The sequence below is a fragment of the Thamnophis elegans genome, chromosome 2, assembly GCF_009769535.1.
Source record: "Thamnophis elegans isolate rThaEle1 chromosome 2, rThaEle1.pri, whole genome shotgun sequence".
NCBI lineage: Eukaryota > Metazoa > Chordata > Lepidosauria > Squamata > Colubridae > Thamnophis > Thamnophis elegans.
The window spans coordinates 160,055,009-160,066,493 of NC_045542.1; the positions used below are offsets into that span (position 1 = coordinate 160,055,009).

General features: G+C 47.1%; 12 non-coding genes across 12 annotated transcripts; 11 read left to right on the forward strand and 1 right to left on the reverse strand.

Moving 5' to 3' along the window:
- Nucleotides 1-2,576: 2,576 nt before the first annotated feature.
- TRNAG-UCC lies at nucleotides 2,577-2,647 on the reverse strand. The gene has a single exon. It is a non-coding gene; the product is annotated as a tRNA-Gly (tRNA).
- A 176-nt stretch (nucleotides 2,648-2,823) lies between these two features.
- TRNAN-GUU lies at nucleotides 2,824-2,897 on the forward strand. The gene has a single exon. It is a non-coding gene; the product is annotated as a tRNA-Asn (tRNA).
- An 885-nt stretch (nucleotides 2,898-3,782) lies between these two features.
- Nucleotides 3,783-3,856, forward strand: TRNAN-GUU. The gene has a single exon. It is a non-coding gene; the product is annotated as a tRNA-Asn (tRNA).
- Nucleotides 3,857-4,790: 934 nt separating this feature from the next.
- TRNAS-GCU lies at nucleotides 4,791-4,872 on the forward strand. The gene has a single exon. It is a non-coding gene; the product is annotated as a tRNA-Ser (tRNA).
- Nucleotides 4,873-5,639: 767 nt separating this feature from the next.
- Nucleotides 5,640-5,712, forward strand: TRNAV-AAC. Its single transcript has one exon. It is a non-coding gene; the product is annotated as a tRNA-Val (tRNA).
- Nucleotides 5,713-6,121: 409 nt separating this feature from the next.
- TRNAE-CUC lies at nucleotides 6,122-6,193 on the forward strand. Its single transcript has one exon. It is a non-coding gene; the product is annotated as a tRNA-Glu (tRNA).
- Nucleotides 6,194-6,863: 670 nt separating this feature from the next.
- Nucleotides 6,864-6,937, forward strand: TRNAN-GUU. The gene has a single exon. It is a non-coding gene; the product is annotated as a tRNA-Asn (tRNA).
- A 647-nt stretch (nucleotides 6,938-7,584) lies between these two features.
- On the forward strand, nucleotides 7,585-7,666 carry TRNAS-GCU. Its single transcript has one exon. It is a non-coding gene; the product is annotated as a tRNA-Ser (tRNA).
- Nucleotides 7,667-8,433: 767 nt separating this feature from the next.
- TRNAV-CAC lies at nucleotides 8,434-8,506 on the forward strand. The gene has a single exon. It is a non-coding gene; the product is annotated as a tRNA-Val (tRNA).
- A 409-nt stretch (nucleotides 8,507-8,915) lies between these two features.
- TRNAE-CUC lies at nucleotides 8,916-8,987 on the forward strand. Its single transcript has one exon. It is a non-coding gene; the product is annotated as a tRNA-Glu (tRNA).
- A 658-nt stretch (nucleotides 8,988-9,645) lies between these two features.
- Nucleotides 9,646-9,719, forward strand: TRNAN-GUU. The gene has a single exon. It is a non-coding gene; the product is annotated as a tRNA-Asn (tRNA).
- A 655-nt stretch (nucleotides 9,720-10,374) lies between these two features.
- On the forward strand, nucleotides 10,375-10,456 carry TRNAS-GCU. Its single transcript has one exon. It is a non-coding gene; the product is annotated as a tRNA-Ser (tRNA).
- Nucleotides 10,457-11,485: the final 1,029 nt, after the last annotated feature.

Genomic DNA, 11,485 nt, shown 5'->3' on the forward strand with positions numbered 1-11,485 from the left:
TTGCTGATCTGTTTAGTGTTAAGGGTACTGATTTAATCAACGCTTGGAGTTGGACAGTTTGTCTTACTGATCTAATCATATGGCCAATTATTGCTTTTAGTTTACTGATTTAATCATATGGTTAATTATTGCTTCTGTTCTATACGTGTTACAGTATGGCTGAATGCATACCTGCACGTATATCGCAACATCATAGATGATCACATGGAGTCGAGATATTTATACTCTCATGGGCCTTGCCCTAGATTACAACTTCCTGTTCCTGTGCAAGAAATGCATCCTATTGGCTGCTGTAGGGGTCACGTGCAAATCCTAGGAGTTTGTCTGAGATAAGTCTGGTTGAACTGTGCTGGGTTATTATTTAGTATTTAGTATTTAGTATTTATTGAACATTTATAGGCCGCCCTTTTCCCTGAGGGGACTCAGGGCGGCTTACAATAATGAGGGAAGGGAGTGCAAGACAAGACATAAAAGAAAAACGTGAGTAAAAAAAATAACCATAAAACACAACATTCACTCAACATTCGGGCGGGGAGAGAGTAAATCCTATCCCCAGGCCTGACGGGATAGCCAGATCTTGAGGGCCGTGCGGAAGGCCTGGACGGTGGTGAGGGTGCGGATCTCCACGGGGAGATTGTTCCATAGCGTCGGAGCTGCAACTGAGAAGGCTCTCCTCCGCGTAGTCGCCAGTCGGCACTGACTGGCGGATGGAATTCGGAGGAGGCCTACCCTGTGCGATCTGATGGGACGCAGGGAGGTAATTGGCAGAAGGCGGTCTCTCAAATAGCCAGATCCACTACCATGTGATACCATGTGATGTGATATCCCCAGGTGCCATGTGGTGAGCTCTGTTGCTGGATGGGTAGAGGGCTAATCCTATTATGTCCTGAGGATGGAGGTCTTTTGTCTTGTAGATAAGCTGGCGCCAAAATATCTGCTGGGGGTAGGGAGCTGCTCTTTTGTCTTTAAAAACATGGTTTTCCTTTTCTCATCCAGGGATATATAATATTCTGCCTTTTTAACATTTCCTAACATATTTCATTCTTCTAAGAGGGGTGGGAGCTAATTTTCTTCGCTTTATTGCCCTTTTTTTCTGCGGGCACAGTGGCACACATTAAAAATGAAATTCTGTTGCCTGCTCTTAAAAGTGGACACATTTATAACACACATATAGACATGCCATATACATATGTATAAGCCTACACCCTGGCATATAAGTAACATATAAATATTAATCACTGTCCATCTTGAATACATAACGGAAAGAGGAAGCTTGAGAGTTCCCAAGGTTGATACTGTATGGAACCAAATTGTGACTGAATCTGGATATTGTTGGAGTGGGATAGAAAGATGACCCCACAGAACCTCTGACTGGAATTACTATGAGGAGACCCAGACGACCAGTGGCTGACTGGTGTGACTCCGAAGAGGAGAACCTTATAATGTCCCAGGCGATGAAACTCTTTGAAGGGGCCCGGGAGAGGTGCCGAGCCCGTGAGAGTGGACTGGAGAGAGAAGCCAATCTCCAGGAAACAGAGGGGAAGTATACAGAGACTTTGTTTGACCCGAGAGAAGCTGGGGGACCCAAGGGGGGGAACTGAGCAAGATGACCCAGCTCCGACCCCAATCATTGCAGTTAGAAACATCCCAAGAGGAGGGGGGCACAGATGCTGGATGACTAAATTTCCTCCTTTAAGCGTAAAATTTGGGGGGGGGGGGAATCAAAGGATTTAGGATTCTTTGTCATTCAAGTATGGAATTACATGCAAATGTATGGGGACGAACTGGCTAATGATGAAGCGAAGGTAAGAGTTATTACTATGGCTTTGGAAAATAAGGCAGCGGCATGGATGGTGGGCTTGTATAACGCTGATTCCCCCCTACTGAGAGACTATAATGGATTTATGGCTGCCTTGAGAAAGCGCTTTGATGATCCACTCACAGAGCATAGAGCAAGAATCAAATTTTAAACTCTTACCCAGGGGAAGAGACCAGTAGCTGATTATATACAAGAATTTCATGATCTATCAGCCTTTATGAGGGGTTGGTCTGAAGAAGCATTGTTAGACCATTTCACTGATGGGTTAAACAAAGAAATTTACCAGCACCGCATGAACCGGAGCTCCGCCCCCCCGTAGAGTGCAACCCTGGTATGAAGTGGCTGCTGATGTGGAGATTGACTTAGCCAGGGAGAATTACCATGAAGATAGAGAGAGCGAGAAACCCCCGCCTGCCAACCCCCCCAGGGGCCCCAAAAGGAGGGAAAAGTGGGTCTGCAAGCAAACCAAAACCTTTTGTGTGTTTCCGCTGTGGGAAGGAGGGGCATTGCGCCACAAATTGCCGCACCAAGATGACCCAAAAGCCCCCTCCTCAGAGAGAGAAAAAGCTGGAAAAACCTCCCAGCAAGAGAAAAGAGGATATCCTGAAGTTATTTCAACATTTGGCTTCCTGCTAAGAATGCAAGGTGACATCAGTGCGAATCATCAAGATCATTTCTTTTCTCTCACTAAAACAGAATCTGGGATCAAAACTTCATCTGGTGATCCATCCTGAAGAGCAAAAGGTGGAAGGAGACATGCACCAGCTGGGACTCGAACCCAGGTCGCAAGGTTGGAAACCTTGCATGATGCCCCTACACCACTGGCACAGCTGTTGAGAGTCTGTCTCAAGTGAAGCAATATTTACATCCTGGGTTTCTCTTTTCCCATCTGACGGTAGGAGAAAGGAACATGCTGGGTCTGGTGAACAAGGTATCTTATTGCTGTCTACCAGCCCAGCTATGGATGCTCAGGTGGGGGGAAGTGAGAGGGAGGCCTGTGCCAGGTCTCTGTGGTGCAATAGGTTAGCGCTTCTGGCTGTTAACCAGAAGGATGGTGGTTCGAACCCAACCAGGGACGGCCTGCTTGATGAGTTGACCAATAATAGATGGAGGTTACAGAATGTTTATCTATTGGGTTCTTTATCTTAGAACTGCAGACGCCACCTTCTCTATTATTTTCTGCCAGATTTTAATATTTAGCCATCTGCTTCATGAGCTCTGTGCTCTGGAGGGCACACGTTGCTAAGGTATAAAAATCCTTTTACCTATCCCATTGTGGAAATAACAGTCTGGAATAAAGATATGGGCACACCAGTTGAGCACACCCATACCTCTGGTTTCCGTAGTGTAGTGGTTATCACGTAAGTTGAACTGGCCAGAAAATTGTCTTGTGTCTGACTTTCATTCCTCCACATTTTTTTCTATCCTCCCATCCTATCTCATCCCAGCCTCTGGTCGTCCTATCAGGCTTGATAGAGTCTCCATCCAACCAGCCCTCCTTGAGCTTCAAAGAAGGCAGATGATGACCGCAGGAATTGCAAGAGGCTTGGAGGGTGCAAAGCTACCTATGGTCCACTTGGGGGAGAGAGATTGGCATCAGCTCCTCAAGGAGGCTCAGGGGAACTCTGTAGCCCAAGGGGGTCAAGGGGTCTGGCTGTTGACCAGAAGAGCGGGGGTTGTTTTGAGTTCACCCAGGAGCACCTGCAGGTACCCTTCCCTCGACAAGATAGCTGAGTGGGGGAGCTGATGGACAACTAACGCCCTGTACTCTGTATGCATGGATTCAAATCCCATCTCAGCTGTCTCAAGTGAAGCAATATTTACATCCAGGGTTTCTCTTTTCCCATCTGACGGAGGGAGGAAGGAACACGCTGGGTCAGGTGACCAAAGTATCTTATTGCTGTCTAGCCAGCCCAGCTATGGATGCTCAGGTGGGGGGAAGCGAGAGGGAAGCCTGTGCCAGGTCTCTGTGGCGCAATGGGTTAGCGCGTCTGGCTGTTAACCAGAAGGATGGTGGTTCGAGCCCACCCAGGGACGGCCTGCTTGATGGTGTGATTCAGAGCAAATTCAGAGATTGAATGCTGCACCCAGCTCTTCATCTGGAGGCTTCAATTCTCACCTAGCTGATCTTTTTTTCTCACTAAATATTTAGCTGCCATTTGTATTTTTTTTACCTTCCAGAGTACAGAAGGAAGATCAAGGCAGACCTATTCACAATCAGTGACTAACGTGAAAGGGGGAGGGATCTGCCCACGTGTCCTGAGCTTCTTCCTTGGGAAGGGAAAGTGCTGGAGTGGCGTAAAGCAATCCGAAGCTGTCCGTAGCTGGAGCTCTCCAGGGTCCTGAAATAGCTGCTTGTGACAAAGATTAGGTCACCTGCAGGTTAATTCTAGGAAGGCAAAAGGGAGGGGGGGAGGAGGAGAGCTGCAGCCGATACTCAGATCTGACTCACAACTTACAAACTTAACATTAATGCCCTCTCGACGCCTGAGCAGTTGCTGAGATCGTTTGCCTACCAAGTAAAATAAGCAGGATGGCTGAGAAGCAGAACCATTCAATGAAGAGGGACTTGGACACGTGAGGCCAAGATATGTTACACGCAAAACAAGACATGGTGGATTGTACAGCTGCCAAAGTGGAAAAATGAGAGGTGCTTGGAGACATCTATTAGAAATCAAAATCCTCCTTTGGTCTCTCCTGGTGTGGAGACTGAAGCCAAAGACTCCATCTCTGTGGCAGGAGATGCTTCTGTTGCATCAATCTAGCATTTACAGTGTGGCCCTCTCTGCACCCCCCCAGAGGGGATGGGGAGGGAGCCCCATCTGTCCTGCAGCAGCTGCTACTCCTGAGAGAGAGTCGAGGGGAGGCCTCTGCCTGTCTCTGTGGCGCAAGGGGTTAGTGTGTCTGGCTGTTAACCAGAAGGATGGTGGTTCAAGCCCACCCAGGAATGGCTGTGGGTGCCCCACCCCTTGACGAGGTGGCCGAGTGGTGAAGGTGATGGACTGCTAATCCATTGTGCTCTGCACACGTGGGTTCGAATCCCACCCTTGTCGACGCCTTTTCCTTCTGGTTGCAGGATTTGGGGGGTGCAGTTGAAGGATTAGTGGTCCCACTCGGTGTATTGGAAGGGTAAAAAGCTGAGCTGGGTCAATGTTTTTGCATTGTTTGTGCTCTTTCTTCTGGGAAAGTATTATGCCATATTCTCATTTTTTTATTTATTTTTTAATTTTTAAACAAACAAAAACATAAAACACATAGAACTTTCTTTCGTTTCATATAGCGTGTCGTTTGGTTTTTGTGCAAGATTTTGTGCGTCCTTTCCATGGTCACCACTTACAATTATATATCGAATGACAAATTGTTCATTAGTTAAACATAAGTACATTATTGTTATATGTCAATTTTTCAACTGTAATTATTATTCCTTAATTTTAAACAAGATATTCTAAATGTTGAATCCGTACATGCAACACCATTTTACATCAATAGTTCAACTCCAATTATTATTCCTACAATTTAAACAGAATATTCTAAATATTGAAATAATACATACAACATCATTACCTTTTCCCATCTGAGGGCTGGAGAGAGGGACACACTGGGTCTCGTGACCAAGGTATCTTGGAACTGAAGACGCCACCTTCTCTAATTTTTTCTGCCAGATTTTAATATTTAGCCATCTGCTTCATGAGCTCCGTGCTCTGGAGGGCACACGTTTCTAAGGCATAACAATCCTTTAACCTATCCCATTATGGAAATAACAGTCTGGAATGATCAGCCAAAGATATGGGCATACCAGTTGAGCACACTCATACCTCTAGTTTCTGTAGTGTAGTGGTTATCACGTTTGCCTAACATGCAAAAGGTCCCTGGTTCGAAACCAGGCAGAAACACATCTTTTGCTCAGCACCACAGCCATTCCGAGATCCAAATAAGTGTGGGAAATACCACACACACACAAACATATACAAAGAATCAGAAGCACCCATTTTCTTTTCTCCCTTATCCAAAAGGGAATGAAGAAGCAGAGGATGCTTTTAAGCCATTGACCAAAGAAGATTTAGTCCTGCTGAGCCAAAAACTAGAGAATAAAGGCCTTAACAGTATTATGGCTTCACATTCCGCAGAGGTAAAGAAAGGGAGAGAGAACGCCAAAGCCTCCATCTCTGTGGCAGGGAAATGCTTCCGTTGCATCAATCCAGCCCTTACAGTGTGAGACTCCCTTCACTGGGAACCTTTCCTGCTGTCGGAGTTGATATCCCTTCCAAGGAGAAGCTGGAGGGATGACAGCCACTTTGTCCTTCCCTGGTGGTCTAGTGGTCAGGATTTGGCGCTCTCACCGCCACGGCCCGGGTTCGATTCCCGGCCAGGGAAAGCTTTTGCTTCCAACTAATCCATCATTCTGCAGCTGGAATTTTCGGGGCGGTTCATTTTCACAGGAAAGTAAGCTGAACTGGCCAGAAAATTGTCCTGACTTTCCTCCCCAAACTTTCCCTCCCCCTCTTTCCTCCCATCCTGTCTCATCCCAGCCTCTGGTCGTCCTATCAGGCTTGATAGAGTCTCCATCCAACCAGCCCTCCTTGGACTTCAAAGAAGGCAGATGATGACCGCAGGAATTGCAAAAGGCTTTGAGGGGGCAAAGCTCCCTATGGTCCACTTGGGGGAGAGAGATTGGCATCAGCTCCTCAAGGAGGCTGAGGGGAACTCTGGGGCCCAAGGGGGTCAAGGGGTCTGGCTGTTGACCAGAAGAGCGGGGGTTGTTTTGAGTTCACCCAGGAGCACCTGCAGGTACCCTTCCCTCGACAAGATGGCTGAGTGGGGGAGCTGATGGAGAACTAACGCTCTGTACTCTGTATGCATGGATTCAAATCCCATCTCAGCTGTCTCAAGTGAAGCAATATTTACATCCAGGGTTTTTCTTTTCCCATCTGATGGCAGGAGAGAGAAACACGCTGGGTCGGGTGACCAAAGTATCTTATTGCTGTCTAGCCAGCCCAGCTATGGATGCTCAGGTGGGGGGAAGCGAGAGGGAAGCCTGTGCCAGGTCTCTGTGGCGCAATGGGTTAGCGCGTCTGGCTGTTAACCAGAAGGATGGTGGTTCGAGCCCACCCAGGGACGGCCTGCTTGATGGTGTGATTCAGAGCAAATTCAGAGATTGAATGCTGCACCCAGCTCTTCATCTGGAGGCTTCAATTCTCACCTAGTCAATCTTTTTTTCTTACTAAATATTTAACCGTAATCTGTATTTTTTTTTACCTTCCAGAGTGCAGAAGGAAGAAGGCAGAATTATTCATAACCAGTGACTAAGGTGAAAGGGGGATGAGATAAGCAGGCTGGCTGAGAAGCAGAACCATTCAATGAAGAGGGACTTTGACACGTGAGGCCAAGATATGTTAGACGCAAGACAAGACGTGGCTGATTGTACAGCTGCCAGTGTGGAAAAGTGAGAGGTGCTTGGAGACATCTATTAGAAATCAAAATTCTCCTTTAGTCTCTCCTGGTGTGGAGACTGGAGCCAAAGACTCCATCTCTGTAGAGGAGATGCTTCTGTTGCATCAATCTAGCATTTACAGTGTGGCCCTCCCCCTGCACCCCCCCAGAGGGGATGGGAAGAGAGCCCCATCTGTCCTGCAGCAGCTGCTACACCTGAGAGTCAAGGGGAGGCTTCTGCCTGTCTCTGTGGCGCAAGGGGTTAGCGCGTCTGGCTGTTAACCAGAAGGATGGTAGTTCAAGCCCACCCGTCCCCGTGGGGGCCTCACCCCCTTGACGAGGTGGCCGAGTGGTGAAGGTGATGGACTGCTAATCCATTGTGCTCTCCACGCGTGGGTTCGAATCCCACCCTCGTCGACGCCTTTTCCTTCTGGTTACAGGATTTGGGGGGTGCGATTGAAGGATTAGTCCCACTCGGTATATTGGAAGGGTGAAAAGCTGAGCTGGGTCGATATTTTTGCATTGTTTGTGCTCTTTCTTCTGGGAAAGTATTATGCCATATTCTCATTTCTTTTTTTTTTTTTAATTTTTTTTTAATTTTTAAACAAACAAAAACATAAAACACATAGAACCTTCTTCCGTTTCATATAGCATGTCGTTTGGTTTTTGTGCAAGATTTTGTGCGTCCTTTCCATGGTCACCACTTACAATTATATATCGAATCACAAATTGTTCATTAGGTAAACATAAGTACATTATTGTTACATGTCAATTTTTCAACTGTAATTATTATTCCTTAATTTTAAACAAGATATTCTAAATGTTGAATCCGTACATACAACACCATTTTACATCAATAGTTCAACTCCAACTATTATTCCTATAATTTAAACAAATTATTCTAAATATTGAAATAATACATACAACATCATTATCTCTTCCCATCTGATGGCGGGAGAGAGGGACACACTGAATCTCGTGACCAAGGTATCTTGGAACTGCAGATCCCACCTTCTCTATTTTTTTCTGCCAGATTTTAATATTTAGCCATCTGCTTCATGAGCTCTGTGCTCTGGAGGGCACACGTTTCTAAGGCATAACAATTATTTAATCTATCCTATTGTGGAAATAACAGTCTGGAATAAAGATATGGGCATACCAGTGGAGAGGCACCTGTACCTCTGGTTTCTGTAGTGTAGTGGTTATCACGTTTGCCTCACATGCAAAAGGTCCCTGGTTCGAAACCAGGCAGAAACACAACTTTTGCTCAGCACCACAGCCATTCCGAGATCCAAATAAGTGTGGGAAATACCACACACACACAAGCATATACAAAGAACCAGAAGCACCCATTTTCTTTTCTCCCTTATCCAAAAGGGAATGAGGAAGCCGAAGATGCTTTTAAGCCATTGACCAAAGAACATTTAGTCGTGCTGAGCTAAAAACGAGAGAATAAAGGCCTTAACAGTTTTATGGGTTCACATTCTGCAGAGGTAAAGAAAAAGAGAGAGGATGCCAAAGCCTCCATCTCTGTGGCAGGGAAATGCTTCCGTTGCATCAATCCAGCCCTTACAGTGTGAGACTCCCTTCACTGGGAACCTTTCCTGCTGTCGGAGTTGATATCCCTTCCAAGGAGAAGCTGGAGGGATGACAGCCACTTTGTCTTTCCCTGGTGGTTTAGTGGTCAGGATTTGGCGCTCTCACCGCCACGGCCCGGGTTCGATTCCCGGCCAGGGAAAGCTTTTGCTTCCAACCTATCCACCATTCTGCAGCTGGAATTTTCAGGACGGTTCATTTTCACAGGAAAGTAAGCGGAACTGGCCAGAAAATTGTCCCGAACTTCTTCCCCACACTTTCCCTCCCCCTCTTTTCTCCCATCCTATCTCATCCCAGCCTCTGGTCGTCCTATCAGGCTTGATAGAGTCTCCATCCAACCAGCCCTCCTTGGACTTCAGAGAAGGCAGGAATTGCAAGAGGCTTGGAGGGGGCAAAGCTCCCTATGGTCCACTTGGGGGAGAGAAATTAGCATCAGCTCCTCAAGGAGGCTGAGGGGAACTCTGGGGCCCAAGGGCTCAAGGGGTCTGGCTGTTGACCAGAAGAGGAGGGGTTGTTTTGAGTTCACCCAGGAGCACCTGCAGGTACCCTTCCCTCCACAAGATGGCTGAGTGGGGGAGCTGATGGAGAACTAACGCCCTGTACTCTGTATGCATGGATTCAAATCCCATCTCAACTGTCTCAAGTGAAGCAATATTTACATCCAGGGTTTCTCTTTTCCCATCTGACGGAGGGAGGGAGGAGGAACACGCTGGGTTGGGTGACCAAAGTATCTTATTGCTGTCTAGCCAGCCCAGCTATGGATGCTCAGGTGGGGGGAAGCAAGAGGGAAGCCTATGCCAGGCTCTGTGGCGCAATGGGTTAGCGCGTCTGGCTGTTAACCAGAAGGATGGTGGTTCGAGCCCACCCAGGGACGGCCTGCTTGATGGTGTGATTCAGAGCAAATTCAGAGATTGAATGCTGCACCCAGCTCTTCATCTGGAGGCTTCAATTCTCACCTAGTTGATCTTTTTTTCTTACTAAATATTTAACCGTAATCTGTATTTTCTTTTACCTTCCAGAGTGCAGAAGGAAGAAGGCAGACTTATTCATAATCAGTGACTAAGGTGAAAGGGGGATGAGATAAGCAGGCTGGCTGAGAAGCAGAACCATTCAATGAAGAGGGACTTTGACACGTGAGGCCAAGATATGTTAGACGCAAAACAAGACGTGGCTGATTGTACAGGTGCCGGTGTGGAAAAATGAGAGGTGCTTGGAGACATCTATTAGAAATCAAAATTCTCCTTTAGTCTCTCCTGGTGTGGAGACTGGAGCCAAAGACTCCATCTCTGTGGCAGGAGATGCTTCTGTTGCATCAACCTAGCATTTACAGTGTGCCCCCCCCTTGCAGCCCCCCAGAGGGGATGGGAAGAGAGCCCCATCTGTCCTGCAGCAGCTGCTACACCTGAGAGAGAGGGGAGGGGAAGCCTCTGCCTGTCTCTGTGGCACAAGGGGTTAGCGCGTCGTGCTGTTAACCAGAAGGATGGTGGTTCGAGCCCACCCAGGGATGGCTGTGGGTGCCCCACTCCCTTGACGAGGTGGCCGAGTGGTGAAGGTGATGGACTGCTAATCCATTGTGCTCTGCACGCGTGGGTTCGAATCCCACCCTCGTCGACGCCTTTTCCTTCTGGTTGCAGGATTTGTGGGGTGGGGTTGAAGGATTAGTCCCACTCGGTATATTGGAAGGGTGAAAAGCTGAGTTGGGTCGCTATTTTTGCATTGTTTGTGCTCTTTCTTGTGGGAAAGTATTATGCCATATTCTTATTTTTTTTATCACTTTATTCTGCCAATGGAATCCGTCGCCCCCTATATTCTTGATGAATGCCTGTTTACTCCAGACAAGGAGAATATCGGGGCACTTCTGTAGCTGTCTAGCGGTCTCACATATTTAGAAATCATTTTTATAAAAGTAGTCCTTGACTTACAACAGTTCCTTTAGTGACCCAAAGTTACAACCGCCCTGAAAAAAACAACTTATGATAATTTCCCACACTTACATCTGTTGCAGCATCCCCATGAACTCACGATCAAAATTCAGACGCTTGGCAACTGACTTACTTTCATGACGGTTGCACTACTTCGGGCTCACGGGATCCCCTTTTGCAACCTCCCGACGAGCAAAGTCAACGGGGAAGCCCGATTCATTTAACAACCATGTTATTAACTTAACTGCAGTGATTCACTTAACAGCGATGGCAAGAAAGGTTGTGGAAGCTCCATCACTGGAGGTTTTTAAGAAGAGACAGGACAGCCACTTATCTGGAAAGGCGTAGGGCCTCCTGCTTGAGGAGGGGGCTGGACTAGAAGACCTCCAAGGTCCCTTCCAACTCTGTTATTCCATATTCTATTCTGTATTCATCGCTGGAGGTTTTTAAGAAGAGACTGGACAGCCACTTATCTGGAATGGTACAGATTAGAATCCTGCTTGAGCTAGACTAGAAGGCTTCCAAGATCCCTTCCAGCTCTATTCTGATTCTAATCCAGGTCATAAAATGGGGCAAAACTCAATTTAGCAAATGCCTCGCTTAGCAACAGAAATGTTGGGCCCGATTGTGATCATAAGACGAGGACTACCTGTATTTTCTTCCCCCCGTTTTGCTGATTTGTCCCGGGACTTGCCTCCCCTGTTCAGTGTTTCTATGC